Source organism: Carassius gibelio, chromosome A10 (assembly GCF_023724105.1).
Source record: "Carassius gibelio isolate Cgi1373 ecotype wild population from Czech Republic chromosome A10, carGib1.2-hapl.c, whole genome shotgun sequence".
NCBI classification, from domain to species: Eukaryota; Metazoa; Chordata; class Actinopteri; order Cypriniformes; family Cyprinidae; genus Carassius; species Carassius gibelio.
In genome coordinates, this window is record NC_068380.1 from 1,177,732 (window position 1) to 1,192,788 (window position 15,057).

Genomic DNA, 15,057 nt, shown 5'->3' on the forward strand with positions numbered 1-15,057 from the left:
AGAGTCAAACTAGTCCATCCATGTTAGTTGCTTTAAAAAACTTTTGGGTTGCAATTTCCAAGCCTCTGTAGAGCACTAGAGTTTATTTATAATTAAATAAACCCTTAATTGGGGGTTTATTGGACCTTACACTTCAGTCAATGCCTGAAGCGTGAGTCTAGACTTGTTGTAAATGCTTGACTTATCTGACGTATTTACAACTGTATCATGCTATTGTAAACTATAATGCAGCCAGCATGAGGTATTATTATAAAGTAAAGGCATTACTGAGGTAGTAAATGTGATTTAATAGGAAAATTAGCTGCTGGAAACGCTCCAAACGATCCGCTCCGACTGATACGGGATGGTGCGACAGCCGCTGTTTGTATTCCCACACACACACACACACACACACACACACACACACACACACACACACGAGCACAGATGCAAATATATGTCCACTGAGACCTAAGTACGTAACCTTTGTGGAAAAAGCTACCGTTTCTGATTATGTCCTCTAAAAGACATCAGTGTTTACAAGGTTTCACTGATGCCAGCGGTGAATAAACAAAAACATATGGTTGTTTAATGTACCAATTATTATGCTAAGTCAGATTTGACCTTGTCTGAAATGAGAGAGAGAGACTAAAATAAACGTTCGATTAAAAAGTTGCTTGATTGCTTGACTGAAACCATAAAATAATCATACCTAAAACATAACTAAAATAATAAAATCTCTCTATATAATATTTTAATTTAATATAAATCGACATTCAGTCTTTTTGTATACTGTACAGCAGTTTTAAATTAGTATTATTGAGACACTATTATAGTTTTTATTAGTATTTTGAATCAGTTTTTATTTTTCTATTTCAGTTAAAGTTTTAGTAATTTTGTTGTGTGTTATTTTTGTAGTATTTTTTTATGTCTATAGAGTTTTATTAATTTAACTTTCAGTTTTAGTTATTTTAATACATAAAGTTAAGCTAAATTAAAAATGAGAAGTGTAGCTGTGTCTATTTATTAATGTGTCTGTGTAAATGTATATATATATATATATATATATATATATATATATATATATATATATGAACAATAAATAAGGCTGCATATATGAAAAAAATACAAATTAGATTTGTAATCAGCTTTATTGCAGTGATGTTTAATAGATTGGCAAAGTCAGTAAAACAACTAGAAATCAGTTTCTCATTAACCATTCTCAGTATCTCACAAACACTGACTTGTGTTGGAGTCTAGTCACTGTGCTGGATTTGTTGAGAAAAGGGCCTTTTGTTTCCTTCAGTATGAGCCTTTAATCACATTCTGGCTCTTTCTCATATACTGCCTGAGGAGTTTTGGCCAGTGTCATTGTTTCCAAGTTAAACAGAGTTTTCTGGGAAAGAACCAAAGATCTGTGAGCTCCAGGACCAATAGATGGCCTCATATCACATGGCACAAGGAAACTTCAAAGTAAATTGGACTCTGCTTATGGTTCTCTGAGCACTTATAGTCCATTCTTAGCAGTGCTTGCTAAGGCTATGCTTGAACAGAAACTTAACCCTAAGTGTTAAACTTTGATGTGTAACTTGTCTTGCACCATTTGTGCAATGATATATCAGATTGTGTGGCCTTTTGAGAAAAATGTGCTATTATTATTTTATACTTGGTAAATGAAAAATTCCCAGAGATTTAGATTGACGTAGGAACCCAAGCCGTGAATAAAGCCCAGAAATCCATAATCCAGACTTGGAGGTGAGCTCTTTTAACTTGGGCCTGTAAGTAATTACCTAGCAAGCACTAGCCTGCTAAACCTACTCAGAACTCATTAGCTTTTGCAAAAAAAAACACGCTAAAACAATTCAGCTCATATTAGCAACCACATAGCAAGCTAAAATCATGCAGAATACTGTAATAAATACATAACAACATGATTAGCCACTTGGAATTAGGGATGCACCGAAATTTCGGCCACCGAAAATTTTCGGCCGAAAATGGCCTTTTCGGTTTTCGGCCGATAGACTTTTATCACCGAAACAACACGGCCGAAATGTTGTGATGACGCAAACAGAAACCGCGACCTGCACGTGCACCTGCATAGCTAAGACCACGAGCTCCCCGCGACATTCACTTAACACCAGTGAGAACATTCTCTCTTCGTATTCCTTTATTCGCAGCACTAAAGCGTCTCCTAACAAAGAGATTAAGACGGACCACGAAGTAAAAACAAAGAAAAGTACAGTCTTATAGAGTCTGTTAGCACACGTCTCACTGAGATCTTTTCGGATCCTCTGCACTTAATCGCGAATGTGCTTGATCCGCGTTATAAAGACCATTACTTGGATGCGGAAATAAGGCAGCGCGCACGAGAAATGATCCAGGCCGCGCTGGATGCGGAGAACCCGCGTGGAGACGGAGAAGCGCCAAGCGCAGGAGACAGATCAGAGCGCAGAAAAAAAGACTGGTCTTTGCACCAGATGAGTGGCATTCACCATCGTTGTCTGATATGTTCAGTGGAATTCTGCAAGAAAGTGCCTCAAATAATAATAATACGTTGGCTATTTTGTTCTTATACACACACACAAACATATATACATACATAATATCAGATTGTAGCCATATTTATGCTAGATTTTCTGCTAGATTTCTGCTTTAATTTGATAAAAATGTTTATTTATGCCCTGGCCCTATTTAAATACACTCTCTCAAATATTTCTCAAATGTCAGGCAGATGACAAGCTCAACTGCTCAACAGCTAGATGGTTATCTGTCTGAAGTCCCCATCCCCAGAAGTGATAACAGTCTTGCCAAATGGAGAAGTAATGCACTTTCTAGTCCTACATAGAAAAATTTCAAATGCACTTCACCTAAATGCACTTTGTTTTTATGAGAGAACTGTTCATTTTAAAACCTTTCTGCAGCCAGTAGGCCTGTATTATTAAATATACACATGAGTGGGATACATTTTTAGTTTGAATTTTATTTTATACTGTGCATTGTTGCAATGTGCTTAATAAATATTTACATCATTTGTAATTATGTATTTTTATGTTTTTTTTTTTTTTATAAGTTATGTAATTGTAATTATCTTTGAAACTTTAATATTAATTTATGCAATTGCAATGTCTTAATTTTAGTAAAGTTAGTACACGGTCATAGCAATAAATGCAATGGTACTAATAATTGGCATAATTTATTTCGGTGTTTCGGTTTTCGGCCTTGGTTTTCTCTTTTTCGGTTTTCGGTTTCGGCCAAGAATTTTCATTTCGGTGCATCCCTACTTGGAATACATGAGTAAATACTAAACAGACGGAAAACAACTCAGAACATCCGAGCAAAGTTGCAAATGCTAGTGTGTTTTAAGTGGTTTCTATGCTAAAACCACTCAGAGCACCCTACCAACTGCTAAGCAACAAGCTAAAACCATACAGAAAACTTAAAATACCACATAACAACATGCTAAAACCACTCAGAACACCCTAGAAACCACATGACAACAGGCTTAAACAATTCAGAACATCCTAGCAACCACATGACAAACTTTTAAATTTCAATTTTAAAACATTCAACATAAAAACATTTTGTTAATGGAAAATGTAGCCTAATTTATGTACTAATGTTATTGTCACTTCTATCTCTTTCTTCAGGGGGACGTCACATTTAAAAATTTGTTTAGCTCCTCGCTAAGACATGCTAACCCATGCTAACCCATTGACAGCTGTGCTAAATCATCTGCTCTAAAAACATCAGTTTTCAGACTGGGTAGGATCAAACAGGGAATTAGTAAAGCATTTAATGTCACAGTGGATGCACATCTGAGAGCCCACCTTTTTATGCCAGTGGTGCTTTGTTTTTCCCAGCCTCCTCCTTCCTAAACTCTCTTTTCACTCCATACATGTGCATCTGAACTCTAAAAGCACAGCTAAGGGTTTTTAATGTACCTGCTGAACGATGTTACATCCAGAGAAACCAAAGAGAAAATCTGTAATAATGAGTTCTGTAATACCTGGAGAAAGCTTACTGTTAGCATTGCTATTCTTCGGCTAGCATATTTAGCCCTGAAAGTACACAAGTCTATTGTATAGCAGCTTTGCAACAATGCAGAACTATTTTGATATTTGTTAATACTGGATTGGTTCTAAATGTAAAGTGAGTGAAATTTTACGCTAATATGTCTGCCTCAATTCTCCTCAACACTGTGTCCCATGTTGTATGCTGGTTCTGATAAAATGCCCCCTCAGGTTTGGATCACAGTACAGGGAAATAGACCCATATGGAGGGAATCAGGCACTAGCGGAGCTGACATAAAACCAGATTTTCCAAGTACTTTGGAGAAGTGCACATGAAGGACAGCTCAGTTGCAACTGGAAGAAAGGTTATAAATGTTTCTATGTTGATTCATGGGTAAATCATAAAAGACTCTAAATTCTAATTGGATGGCCCACATTCAGTGTAATAGAAAATACTGTCAAAGCAGTTTTAAATTAATTGTCTATTAAAATGACAATTAAATTAAATGTCAAGATACCATGTTGCCTTTTGCAAGTGGCAACCATAAACAACCAACAGTATGCACAGTATGAACCAGGGGCGGCGTTAGGGGTGGGCTAAGGGCTGGAGCCCCGAATGTTTTCAGTAAAGCCCCGAATGTTTTTATTACCACCATGCCATCAATGAGTTTTCATGCCCAATAAAGTAATTTATATTAGAATTTAAATAAATAAATAAATATCTCTCGACTCAAGTCCACAGTGTCTGTAAATTTACCCAAGTAAGTACGCGTTGTCATTCACATCCGACGAAAACCGCCCACTGAGTCTAGTGCTTTTAACTGACATGTAAACTGGCCAACCATCGATGAGCGTCTGTACGATCCAGCCAATGAAGTGAGATCTTTTGGAGGCAGGCGGTTTTGTTGGCGTGTAGTATTTTACTAGATCAATTTATTCGAAAATTAAAATGGATATTTCAAAATTAATCTTCTTCTTCTTAAAAAAAAGGAAGTAAAACCCCCCAGCCAAAACACTTGAATGCCAAGATACAACAGCTTACTTCAGGTATCTGTAACTTTTATATTTATTTTTCGGTTTTAAATTGTGTCTGATTTAACGTCACATTTTGAACATCGAACAGTTAACGGTTGCGCAGCACAGTCTGTAGGGGACACACACACACACACTTTTTTTTCTGAATGAATCATCCGTTTCTAACGAATCCATTGATTAAATGACTGACCGACTCACTCATTAAGGCAGTGGCGTGCCGCCACCTAGTGGCGAAGTACCATTCTTTTTTTTTTCGTAATTTCATATTTCTGTAGCCTATTCCAAATTGTATATTTGATACATTAACCTTCTTATGATTATTTATGCAATTTGTAAGTGCTGTGTAAGTCCTCCTTCAAAAATATAAGTGTATAGAGCCCTGCGTTTATAATTATACTTGGCTTTAAACACAGAGATAAAGTCCTTTGACCGGTATATCTTTATAGAGTAAGAGTATGTCAGTGCACTGCTTCATGTTTGCTTCTTATCCCTGTTCTACCAGGACGAGTGTAGCCAGTCAGGCTTGATTGGAAAATAAAATAAAACAGAGACAGAGACAAAGACAAAAAAAAAAAAAAAAAAAAAGTGAGATAGAGACACAACATCAGCATATGTGTCAGGATACAAGGTATAAACTTTAAATAAAATGTTTTAAATTTGTTTTTATTGTTTTTGTATATTTTAAACTAGGTCAATTTTTCTGATTTATTAAAATAAAAAGTCACATACATGGATCTCCACTCACCCTAGAACCAACCCTGCTTATGACAACAAACTGTTAGAAGAAAGGGATCATTGGGGTTCTATATAGAACCATAGGGTTCTTTATTCAACTCCAAAGAACCTTTCATGCTAAAAAGGTTCTATAATGACATGAAAGAACCCTTTTGGCACAAAGGGTTCATATCTTGAATTTTGTGATCATTCACATGCATTCATAAATTCATTTGAATACACTGAATAATGCAGTGAAAGAACGCACTCAAAATGCACACGCGCACTAGTATGACTTCATCATGTAACTTTATATTAGCCTAGATGCATGCACTTTTTAGGCACGATTTGTTTAGTTTTTGAATATACTTGATACTGTTAAAAGGCACATCATTAAAACAAAAAATACGAGTTCACATTTCACACCTAAACAAGCGTGGAAAATGTAATTATAACTAGCTACTAAATTAGTTACAAATGCCTATCCATATACAGCTATGATTTACGAACCCAAACTGACTCAAATGATTCGCGATCCAGCTATGAACTTCCGAACTGATTCAAATGATTCGCGATCCTCAAACTGACTCAAATGATTCGCGAACCCGCTACGAACTCCCGAACTGACTCAAATGATTCGCGATCCCGCTCCAACTCCCAAACTGGAGTCAGATGACTCAAATGATTCGCGATCCCTCTACGCATTCCCGAACTGTTTCAAATAATTTGCAATCCCCAAACTGACTCAAATGATTCGCGATCCCGCTACGAACTCCCGAACTTATTCAAATGATTCGCGATCCCCAAATTGACTCAAATGATTCGCGATCCCGCTACGAACTCACTGCTTCAAATGATTCGCGATCCCCAAACTGACTCAAATGATTCGCGATCCCACTACCAACTCCCGAACTGATTCAAATGATTCGCGATTCCCCAAATTGACTCAAATGATTCGCGATCCCGCTCCGAACTCCCGAATTGACTCAAATGATTCGCGATCCCGCTACGAACTCCCGAACTGACTCAAATGATTTGAGAACCCGCTATGAACTCCCGAACGGATTAAAATGATTCGCTATCACATGGAGAGTGTGCACATCAAGAGAAATAAACAGCAGATGTTCATATTAACAACTTTAACTTGAGAAAACGCTGCTAATACACACATTTGTTAATAAAGTAAATAAAACGAAAACATGACTGTTTTAATGCTACTGAATAAAAATAAACGATCCACTCGAAAGTCTCTGCTCATCATGACAGGACCTGGATCAGTGAGCTGCGTCTCGGGCCGATGACGTCACTTCCAGGGAGGCATGTTGTACAGGCCCCCGTCCCTTGACTCCACCCCCACGTCAAAACAGTGCCACAAAGAGAGAAAAGTAAAGCGCAAAGGGAAAATGGTATCGCAAGCTCAAACTAGACTGACACGTAAAATAAAAGCAGCGTTGCAAATAAATTAATAGATATGACGATGGAAAATATGTATTGCAAAATCATTGCTTTCGCGCTGTTTCATTTGTTTTGCAATTCTTAATTTTTGTTTGCAAAAAGCAAATGTATTTTCCTCTATACTTTAAATAAAATCTTTTAAATTTGTTTTTGTTTTTATTGTTTTTGTATATTTTAAATAAGGTAAATCTTTCTGATTTATTAAAATAAAAAGTCACATACATGGATTTTTCTGGGCTAAGCCCCGGATCTTCACTCACCCTACCACCCCTGGTATGAACTATTTATTCTTATGTTTTTTCTGATTTATAAATCAAACTGATAGTTCTGATTCTAATTTCTGATTGGAAGAAGTGGTTGTAACTGCACATATTGGTTTGTTCAAGTCCTCCTGAAGTTTAAATTAACTGGTTGGGAAGTCAATTATGAAATCTAGTGCGTTCCAATAACTTTGGTCAGACCAAGATGGCAATGTACCTTTTCAACAACAAACAAAAAATTACAGGATTAAAAAAAAAGACATATACAAAAATGATTAGTTAAAGAATGGACATTAAAGAACTACATCAAATTGTAGTCTGTTACTGATTCCAAACTACATCACAAAAAACCGTAGTTTACATGTAATCATTTACTAACTAGCACTGGCATCAAGTGTGTTCATGCTGTTTATGTTTTTATTCAATGCCGTAACGGCAATTTTTATATATTGTCATATTTTGTACATGCAACTTTAGTTTACTTGTAAAAAATAAATAAAACTAATAATTATAATAATTTCAACAAATTTACCGTAAATGTATGAATGCCTTTTCTTTTGATGCACCATGTTTTCTCACTGACACAAAACTCTGGGCTTAAAGAAAATCCCAAGTTTCCCACTCGTAATTACAACATCTACAACATTACGCAACCGTAAACAACCTAAAATTAGGATAATTCACTGTATTCTTTACAGAGTGGAAAACTTTGTTTATTCTAAATCTTTTATTGTTTTGTATCTACTAATAGTTGATCTGCTAAAAATAACAGATTTAATTCATTGGATGTATTGAAATATAAGGCTCTCTAGTTTGGTTTTCGTTTGTCTCTGTAATGACTCTCACATTCAGCTGCTTCCCATTGGATAGCTGGATATTGTGCTGGCTTCCTTGAAACGTAAGATGCCAGTGGTTAAAGTTTATAGGCAGTTTCAAAGACCCCCTCCTCACTACAACCCCTGATGCTCAAAAGATGAGTCAGTTAAAAACAAGTATGTGCGTATGGTCATGTGTGCGTCACGCTACGCTTAGCATGTGACTTAGCAAGCTTAGTTACACAAAATCTGCTCTGATTGATTAGCTGGCCCAGTGTGTTGTGATTGGTCAGCCACTTAGAGCATGTTCCAGAAATGACATGCCCCTTCCATAACAACAAGTTTCATCTGCTCGAGAGTAAATATTAACAATGGCCTCAATTTTACCATACCAATTAGAGCCGGATTCAGATCCAAAAAATGTTTATGAACAAGAGGATCATACAGAACTTTTGCTAGCATGGATTTTACAGGACATGAAACTTTTAAAGAGTCAATGGTCTCTAGCACAACTCAACCAGGCTTCTCCCCCTTTTTTGTGTATTTCGTAGGCGGGATTATTTAAATGAGTGACATTTTGACATTGTTCACAATATCCAGAAATAGAGCACCGTCGTGTAGTCCAAATGAGCCGTTTGTTGTAGTTCTTGAAAAATGTTTTCTGTTAAAGAGAATATCTCCCATTTTAGTGAACTTTGAGCTATGTAACCTTGCAGAACTTTTTTTATTCTCAAACAGCAGCATTACACTTTAACTAAAGTTGAAAAAGTATAAAAGCATAATAACAAAAATAAAGTATTACGCAAATAATTTGTGTAAATTTGCCACAAGCTAATATTTTCTCATGTAGATGAATTTGTAGAATATTGTCTGACACATTTCTTATATATTTTTACCACATCTTGGTCACAAATAAAAAAATAAAAATGGTGGCGAGCCAATAAGTAATACCCTAGCAACCACCCAGAAAACAACATGTTGGTAACTACCTACAAAGTCAGTGAGTTTTACACCAGAAAACACCACCAAACATGCACGTTATCCGTAATTTTCCTAACAAAATACTGGTGCGAGGTAAATTAAATGTTCTAGGATACAACTGCAGAGACCCTACTGAAATTTATGTATTTTCCTCTGTTACAATAACCCCACAGGGAGAAAGAAAATGTCCACTCTGACGCTCTGCCACAGCTGTTGCCTTTTAAAATGCTCATTGAGTAAGAGGATATACAACAACTGAAACACATCCAATGATAACATGCTGGAAAAGTGTGCTGTGGTCACATCCACTGTCAGAGGGAGATTTATCTGAAGGCCAATAACAACATGGCTGTGTTGCGTTAAGTAATGCCCTGTTAAACAGTTATTGAAGATATACTGTCTACTCATTTCTTTTAGAGCTCAATTCAAGTATTAGGCAACACAGAAAATACTGTGTGATTGTGGAACATCGCTGGTAGTTCTTATGAAGGATGCTGGTGCAAGACATTCGTCTAGTGGCTCAAATCTGTGGCACAACAACACTTGTTGATAAACTAGACAGACATTTTTTAAAGTAAAATTAAGTAAATTTTAAACTTGGTGCTAAAGTGTTTTGAGTGGTTGCAATGTCGCCCATGCTAAGATGTTCAGGGTAATTTTTAGTGTGTTGCTACTGTACGTGATTGCCAGGTATTGCTAATGTGTTCTCATTGATCATAATCACGCTTTTAAATATGCGTTTGCTAGGTCTTTTGGGGTTATTTCCAGGAAATTGCTGTTCCTTAGGTGTTCTGAATGGTTATTATCATATTGCTATGCGGTTGCCGGGGTGTTTTTTAACATGTTGCTGTGCAGTTGCTAGGGTATTTTGGGTGACTGTCAGGGCAACAAGGTGTTCTGAGTGTTTTTGACATGTTGCCAGGGTGTCGTTAAGGTGTTCCTGGTTTGTTGTTTAGTGGGTTGCTACTGTATGTGGTTACCAGGGAGTTAACATCCCTAAGGTGTTCTGATTGGTTGTGAACATGCTTATGTGTGTGGATGATAGGATTTTTTGGGTGGTTACCAGGATGTTGTTGTTGGTGGTCTGAGTGGTTTTTATCATGCTGCTGATATGTGGTTGCTAGGGCATTCTAAGTAGTTGCCAGAGTGTTGCTATTTCCAAAATGTTCTGAGTTAATTTTAACATTCTGTTGTGTAGCTGCTAGGGTTTTTTGAGTGATTTTGAATGTTTTGAAGGCCAGGGCATTGCTATTTTTAAAGTGTTCTGAATATTTTTATTTATTTTTGAATGTGCCGCTGTTCAGCTGCTAGGGTATTTTGAGTGATTATCACATTGTTTCCACAGTGTTCTTAGTGTTTTAGCATCTAAGGTGTTTTGGGTGGATTTGGTGTGTTGCCATGTGGTTGCCAGGGAGTTATCATTGCTAAGGTGCTCTGATCGATCTGCTGGGTTTTTTTGGCAGGTTTCTAAGACCTTGTTGTTGTTGTGCATGTTGTTGTCCAGATGCTAAGGTATTTTGAATGATTGTCAGGGCGTTTCTAAGGTGACACTTTCTTTCCCTTATCTATCCCTGTCTATTTATGCAATCTTAAATACAAATGGGTTTTACAGCCTAATGTCAAGCGTTTTTACGTTTCAAAGCCATGTTTAAACCCAGGAGGAGACTTTGAAGCCATGTTGGACCTATAATGAAGCTATAATGCCACATCAAACAATTTATTAATCTCCAAAGCATCATATAGGAACCCAATATAAAATAGAAATTAAGAGTCTTTATTGGCAACACATGGTATTTACTCTGGGATTACAGTGATTTAATGTTTGCATGTGCTCTATGCAATCTACTGTACAAAAAAAGCATCTTGTTCTCTTTCCTTAGTAATTGATATTGTGTACTTTGTAATGTTTTGTACTATAAGTCCATATTAAGCAAGAGAGCAAGGGCTGATTGGCTTTTCTGTAAATGGGGAGCCATGGGTCACATACACCAGCTTGAAATTGTTTTCCAGAAACACTTAACATACCCCACAGTCTTCAAATGGTTAGACCACTGATGGGCCAAATGCACCGCTCACCAAAGGTGTGCCTGCGTGCACAGTAGGCCACTGTACCAATGATGATGTATGCCCAGCATGGCTTCCCATAGAGAGGGTGAATGCTGCCCCAGAGGCCCAGCTGACATTTCTAGCCCAGATCTGCTCATGTGTTGTGTATTATTCAATTATAACCATTTCATCTGTAGGGGGTTGAGTTATATAACAATACACAGAGAATCTATTCATGAGAACTCGCTCTGTAAAAGCTCCTGTTTCCAATTTAACACAACAAGGGGGTTAACAACCCTCTTGTACTAGCCTAAATGTATTGTTTTTTTTTTTCCGGAGGTTTCTTGGAGTGCTTTAAGAATGGTTTAGTACTGTATGTGTCTATATTAAAAAACAAAGGACAATAATGTGGCAAAACTAGTATGCACTTGCTGTGTAAACAGCTACACTTGTAATAAAGGTTCTTTACTGACATCTATGGTTCCATGAAGAATATCCATGGAACCTTTGCATTGCACAAATGTTTCTTTATAGTGGAAAAAATTCCATTGACATTTTTTTTCCACACTAAGAAAAAAATAAACTTTTAAGAACTTTTCACAAGGTTCTTTGTGGAACCCAGAATGGTTCTTCTATGGCATCACTGTGAAAAAGTTTAGTCCTTTTTCTGTTATACTTTCTGAAACATGTATCTAATCATGTAGTCATGTTCCAGAGAACAAATAATATCTTTACTAGTCAAACAATATTTAACACAAAATGTGATGTGTTGTGGCAGTTGATCTTCTTATAAATCACTTGGCCTCTTCCATTGCTCTTTACAGGGATATTGGGTTTCATCCTGTTTTCAGTCAAAAACCTCTCCAATGGATGGCAGGAACAATGAATGCAGTCATTCTCCTTCATCTGATCTCAGTCCATGATCACTGTAAGTAGATCAGAGGGCCTCAGCAGAGTCAAGGTGGTAATATAAGAAAGCCCTAGTATAATCTAGTAATATATGTAAAAAAAAATAAAAGCTATTTTATTCTATTTTTTTAAACTAGAATGTTTGTCGCATCATCAGTAAGCTGTGCATTTATAAACTCTACTAGAAAAGTTATGCTCTAATTCTAATGATTCTATCTGAGATGGATGGAATGCTAGATAGATAGATAGATAGATAGATAGATAGATAGATAGATAGACAACCCCAAGTGATCACTTTCAACATCAACTAACACTTATGAGTGGGCTTAGAAGAAAAAAAGCCACCTGTAGCTCTGAAGTCTGCTTTTAAAGAGGATCGCAGAGTTAGAGTCTCTTCCCCTCTGATGCACGCGCATCTGAACCCTGTCGAGAAGAGCATCTACACTGACTGCTGCAGGAATATGGGTTGAGCACCTCATGGCAGGCCCTTGTAGTCATTTGACTGGATCCATAAATGTTTAGTTCTTGTTAAAAGCAGATAAAATACTTTCCTGCTCAGTGTGAGGAGGACACCAAAGGTCAAGGTCCAAGATATGAGTCAGACACATTATTCTTAACAAATGGAGCTGATAGTTTCGACAAAATTAAGTTTCTTTATTGGCTTCCATGAAGAACCTTTAACATTCATGAAAACTTTCCACACTTTTAAAAATAAAGATTCTTTATTGGTATCTATGGTGCCATTAAAAGCCTTTAACACCCACCTTTCTTTTCCACAAAAGATTCTTCATGGTGTAAAAGGTTCTTTAGATTTTTACAATTTTCTTCATATAAGAAAAAAAAGGTTATTTTTAAGAACTGTTCAAAGAAAGTTTGATGAACCCTTTTGGAACTTTTATTTTTAAAGGTGCCAATGAGATCTTTGACGAATCTTATTATTTAAGGTTTGTTCTTCTAGCACGAATGACAGTTTTTCCAGGTCTAACAATCAAAATATCACTAGAAATAAATGCTGCAACAATATTATCTCAACGCCTTATCTTGCAAAACCTGAAAATATTGTGATCCAAAGAGATCAGAGGAGCTACAAAGATCTTGAGGGTTAAATTAGTCTTTTTTTGTGGTCTGTCTTGAAATTGAAAAGTTTTTTTCAGACAAAATCCTCACACTTTGATGAGTGATTTATATCTTTTGCTCAGATTGATAGCTCTTTACTATCATGCACAATTGAGGTTTTACAGATTTGTGATCTAAAACACTGCCAGATAAAACAATCCTCCTAATCCTAATAACATCTTTAGTATCTCCTGTGTGAAATGACCCCCTAAAAAGTCATACCGCGTTGATATCTGCTCCCATTTTTAATGACTTGACATTGTAAGCTTAGCGTGTTATGAAGCAAATACACTGTTTGCTGGCTGGGATAAAACTAAACTTGCCAGCAGGGCGGATCTACCAGGGTGGCATAGGCAAATGCCACCCTAAAAGAAAGCCTTGCCACCCCTGCTGCTACCCCAGTTGGCAGCAACGAATTAAAGGTTATGGCCAATTTGAAAATTTATGAGCACAAATCTTTCGTGATTCGTGATCCCGCTCCGAACTCCCGAACTGATTTAAAGGTGCTGTAGGGAACTTTTGTAAAAAAATATTTTTTACATATTTATTAAACCTGTCATTATGTCCTGACAGTAGAATATGAGACAGATAATCTGTGAAAAAAATCAAGCTCCTCTGGCTCCTCCCAGTGGTCCTATTGCCATTTGCAGAAACTCCCGGTAAAAAATAACCAATCTGCGGTCCGTAACTTTGTTTGTGTTCAAAATGTAGAAAAATTTATATAATAAGCGAGTACACCATGAATCCATTTTCCAAACCGTGTTTTTGGCTTGTCCTGAATCACTAGGGGTGCACCTATAATAAGTGTTTATAATCGGACTATTTTAGATTGCTTCGGGGATACCGCGGCGGAGTAACCCAGTACCTTTGTGATTCTTCATAGACATAAACAGAGAGAACTAGTTCCGGCTACGATGTTCTTCCGCAAGACGCAAGCAGTTCTGTTTATTAACCGCTAGAGCGTCAAAAGTTCCCTACCGCAGCTTTAAATGATTTGCGATCCCCAAACTGACTCAAATGATTCGCGAACCCGCTACGAACTCCCGAACTGATTCAAATGATTCGTGATCCCGCTCCGAACTCCCGAACTGATTCAAATGATTTGCGATCCCCAAACTGACTCAAATGATTCGCGAACCCGCTTTGAACTCCCGAACTGACTCAAATAATTCGCGAACCCGCTACGAACTCCCAAACTGAATCAAATAATTTGTGATCCCGCTCCGAACTCCCGAACTGATTCGAATGATTTACGATCCCCAAACTGACACAGATGATTCGCGAACCTGCTCCGAACTCCCGAACTGATTCAAATGATTCGCCATCCCCGAACTGACTCAAATGATTCGCGAACCCGCTCCGAACTCTCGAACTGATTCAAATGTTCCGCGAAGCCGCTCAGAACTCCCGAACTGATTCAAATGATTTGCGATCCCTGTGTGCATATATATTTATCATCAAACTGTGATAACTGTGACTAAATTCAGTATATATACGTCTGCCATATGTTGCCACCCCTCAAAAATTCCTGCTCCCTTCTCGCCACCCCATCAATATTTTTCTAGATCCGCCCCTGCTTGCCAGTTTAAATAATGGAGCCTGAGGGGATCATTTTTGGTATATACTCTTGGCATTTTGCACACTAGACTATTTTTAACTCTCTTTTTGTGTTCAATCGATAGATAGACAGACAGACAGACAGATAGAATTTAGCTCTGATATAGTGTTTTTGAATAA